General features: G+C 38.4%; 1 non-coding gene across 1 annotated transcript; it reads left to right on the top strand.

The window, feature by feature from the left end:
* Nucleotides 1–1602: 1602 nt before the first annotated feature.
* LOC112699649 (small nucleolar RNA R71) lies at nt 1603–1710 on the top strand. The gene has a single exon (XR_003152593.1). It is a non-coding gene; the product is annotated as a small nucleolar RNA R71 (small nucleolar RNA).
* The last annotated feature ends 2813 nt before the right edge of the window (nt 1711–4523 follow it).

Here is a 4523-nt window from a genome sequence, read left to right as displayed (position 1 = left end):
CCCAACACCAAACTTAGAGTTTGACTGTGGGGGATCTGTTTGACTCTGTTTTGAGAGAAGCTCTTCATGCTTCCTCTCCATGGTGACAGAGGGATATCCTTGAGCCTTAAACACAAAGGATTCTTCATTCACTTGAATGATCAATTCTCCTCTGTCCACATCAATCACAGCCTTTGCTGTGGCTAGGAAGGGTCTGCCAAGGATGATGGATTCATCCATGCCCTTCCCAGTCTCTAGGACTATGAAATCAGTAGGGATGTAATGGTCTTCAATCTTTACCAGAACATCTTCTACAAGTCCATAAGCTTGTTTTCTTGAATTGTCTGCCATCTCTAGTGAGATTATTGCAACTTATACCTCAAATATTCCTAGCTTCTCCATTACAGAGAAAGGCATGAGGTTTATACTTGACCCTAGGTCACACAGAGCCTTCTTAAAGGTCATGGTGCCTATGCTACAAGGTATTGAAAACTTCCCAGGATCTTGTCTCTTTTGAGGTAATTTCTGCCTAGACAAGTTATCCAATTCTTTAGTGAGCAAAGGGGGTTCATCCTCCAAAGTCTCATTACCAAATAACTTGTCATTTAGCTTCATGATTGCTCCAAGGTATTTAGCAACTTGCTCTTCAGTGACATACTCATCCTCTTCAGAGGAAGAATACTCATCAGAGCTCATGAATGGCAAAAGTAAATCCAATGGAATCTCTATGGTCTCTGTGTGAGCCTCAGATTCCCATTGTTCCTCATTAGGGAACTCATTGGAGGCCAGTAGACGTCCATTGAGGTCTTCCTCAGTGGCGATCTCTGCCTCTTCCTCCTCTCCAAGTTCGGCCATGTGAGTCATGTTAATGGCCTTGCAGTCTCCTTTTGGATTCTCTTTCGTATTGCTTGGAGGAGTACTAGGAGGGAGTTCAGTAATTTTCTTGCTCAGCTGTCCCACTTGTGCCTCCAAGTTTCTAATGGAGGACCTTGTTTCAGTCATGAAACTTTGAGTGGTTTTGATTAGATCAGAGACCATGGTTGCTAAGTCAGAATGGCTCTGCTTAAAATTCTCTGTCTGTTGCTGAGAAGATGATGGAAAAGGCTTGCCATTGTTAAACCTGTTTCTTCCACCATTATTGTTGTTGAAACCTTGTTGAGGTCTCTGTTGATCCTTCCATGAGAGATTTGGATGATTCCTCCATGAAGGATTATAGGTGTTTCCATAGGATTCTCCCATGTAATTCACCTCTTCTATTGAAGGATTCTCAGGATCATAAGCTTCTTCTTCGGATGAAGCGTCCTTAGTACTGCCTGGTGCAGCTTGCATTCCAGACAGACTTTGAGAAATCATATTGACTTGTTGAGTCAATATTTTGTTCTGAGCCAATATGGCATTCAGAGTATCAATCACAAGAACTCCTTTCTTCTGATTTGTCCCATTGTTCACAGGACTCCTTTCAAAAGTGTGCATGAATTGGTTATTTGCAACCATTTCAATTATTTCTTGAGCTTCTGCAGGCGTCTTCTTCAGATGAAGAGATCCTCCAGCAGAGCTATCCAAAGACATCTTGGACAGTTCAGACAGACCATCATAGAAGATACCTATGATGCTTTATTTAGAAAGCATGTCAGAGGGACACTTTCTGATCAATTGTTTGTATCTTTCCCATGCTTCATAGAGGGATTCACCTTCCTTCTGTCTGAAGGTTTGGATTTCTACTCTAAGCTTACTCAATTTTTGAGGTGGAAAGAACTTTGCCAAGAAGGAATTGACTAGCTTTTCCCAAGAGTTCAGGCTTTCTTTAGGTTGTGAGTCCAACTATATCCTAGCTCTGTCTCTTACAGTAAACGGGAATAGCATAAGTCTGTAGACCTCAGGGTCAACCCCATTAGTCTTGACAGTGTCATAGATTTGCAAGAATTCAGCTAAAAACTGATTAGGATCTTCCAATGGAAGTCCATGGAACTTGCAATTCTGTTGCATCAGAGAAACTAATTGAGGCTTAAGCTCAAAGTTGTTTGCTCCAATGGCAGGGATAGAGATGCTTCTCCCATAGAAGTCGGGAGTAAGTGCAGTAAAGTCACCCAGCACCTTCCTTGCATTGTTGCCATTGTTGCTATTTTTGGCTGCCATGTCTTCTTCTTGTTTGAAGATTTCTGTTAGGTCCTCTACAGAGAGTTGTGCCTTAGCTTCTATTTCACTTCAAGGTCCTTTCAGGTTCAGGGTCAGCCTCAACAAGAATGCTTTTGTCTTTGCTCCTGCTCATATGAAAGAGAAGAAAACAAGAAAATATGGAATCCTCTATGTCACAGTATAGAGATTCCTTGAGGTGTCAGAGGAAAAGAAAAATGGAAGGAATAGGTAGAAAATTCGAACTTATCAAGGAAAGATGGAGTTCGAATTGTGCATTGAGGAGTAGTGTTAGTCCATAAATAGAAGGATGTGAGAAGAGGGGAAGAAATGAAAATAAAAAGATTTTAAAAACATTTTGAAAAAATACTAATTGATTTTCGAAAACTTAAGAGTGGAAAATGAAATCAAGTGATTTTTGAAAAAGATTTTGAAATTAGAAAGTAAAAAGATATAATTGAAAACTATTTTGAAAAAGATGTGATTAAAAAGATATGATTTAAAAGTTATGGTTTTTTAAAAAGATGTGATTGAAAAGATATGATTTGAAAAACAATTTAAAAAGATTTGATTTTGAAAATTAATGACTTGGCTAACAAGAAAAGATATGATTCAAATATTAAACCTTTCTCAATAGAAAAGGCAATATACTTGAATTGTTGAATCAAATCATTAATTGTTAGCAAGTATTTTTGAAAATGGAAAGAAATTGATTTTGAAAAATTTTGAAAACCTGAAAAAAATTTGAATTAAAAACAGAATCTTCCCTCTTGTGCCATCCTGGCGTTAAATGCCTAGAATGGTATCCATTCTGGCATTTAACGCCCAAAACACTACCCTTTTGGGCGTTAAACGCCCAGCCAGGCACCCTGGCTGGCGTTTAAACACCAGTTTTCCTTCTTCACTGGGCGTTTTGAACGCCAAGCCTTTTTCTGTGTAATTCCTCTGCTGTATGTTCTGAATCTTCAATTCTCTGTATTTTTGACTTGAAAAGACACAAATTAAAAAATTTTTGGATTTTTAATAATCAAAATGTAACTAAAATCAAATAACAATGCATGCAAGACACCAAACTTAGCAGTTTGTATACCATTGACACTAACAAAATGAGAATGCATATGAAAAACAACAAAACACTCAAGACAAGAGAATTTAAAGATCAGAACAAGGAAATCATCAAGAACAACTTGATGATTGATGAAAACAGATGCATGAATTCGAAAAATGCAAGAAGAACAGAAACATGCAATTGACACGAAACTTAAAATGAGACACTAGACTCAACAAGAAACATGAAAATATTTTTGGTTTTTTTTATTTTGTAATTTTTTTTTGGATTTTTTCCGAAAATTAAGTGGAAAAGAAAATAAAGATATCAAAATTCTTAATGAGAATTCCAGGAATCATGCAATGTTAGTCTAAAGCTTCAGTCTAAAGGAATTAGACATGGCTAGCCAAGCTTCAGCAGGACATTGCATTCAAGAGCTAAATTGATGAGAATCAATCAACTTTGGTGATGATAAGAACATCACCTTGAAAGACATGGTACGCTCAATTGGTGATAAGCGAATGGAGATGCTTTATCCCTTCCGTTTCTCTGCTTTCCTACTGTCTTCATCCAATCCTTCTTACTCCTTTCCATGGGAAGCTGTATGTTGGGCATCACCATTGTCAGTGGCTACAATCCCGTCCTCTCAGTGAAAATGTTCAACGCACCCTGTCACGGCATGGCTAATCATCTGTCGGTTCTCAATCAGGTTGGAATAGAATCCATTGATTCTTTTGCGTCTGTCACTAACGCCCAGCCTTCTGGAGTTTGAAGCTTGTCACAGTCATTCAATCATTGAATCCTACCCAGAATACCACAGACAAGGTTTAGACCTTCCGGATTCTCTTAAATGCCGCCATCAATTCTAGCTTATACCACGAAGATTCCGATTAAGGGATCCAAGAGATAAACATTCAAGCCTTGTTTGCTTGTAGAATAGAAGTGGTTGTCAGGCACTCGTTCATAAGTGAGAATGATGATGAGTGTCACATAACCATCACAATCATCATGTTCTTGGGTGCAAATGAATATCTTAGAACAAGAATAAGCTGAATTGAATAGAAGAGCAACAGTAATTGCATTAATACTCGAGGTACAGCAGAGCTCCACACCTTAATATATGGTGTGTAGAAACTCCACCGTTGAAAATACATAAGTGATAATAGTGATCATTGGCTTCGGCCCCAGAGAGGGAACCAGAAGAACCAAGATGAAAATACAATAGTAAAAGGTCCTATTTGTAGAGAACTAGTAGCCTAGGGTTTACAGAAATGAGTAAATTACATAAAAATCCACTTCCAGGCCCACTTGGTGTGTGCTTGGGCTGAGCATTGAAGCTTTCATGTGTAGAGACTTTTCTTGG

The sequence above is a fragment of the Arachis hypogaea genome, chromosome 6 (assembly GCF_003086295.3).
Source record: "Arachis hypogaea cultivar Tifrunner chromosome 6, arahy.Tifrunner.gnm2.J5K5, whole genome shotgun sequence".
NCBI lineage: Eukaryota > Viridiplantae > Streptophyta > Magnoliopsida > Fabales > Fabaceae > Arachis > Arachis hypogaea.
This window is presented reverse-complemented; position numbering and strand designations above follow the sequence as displayed.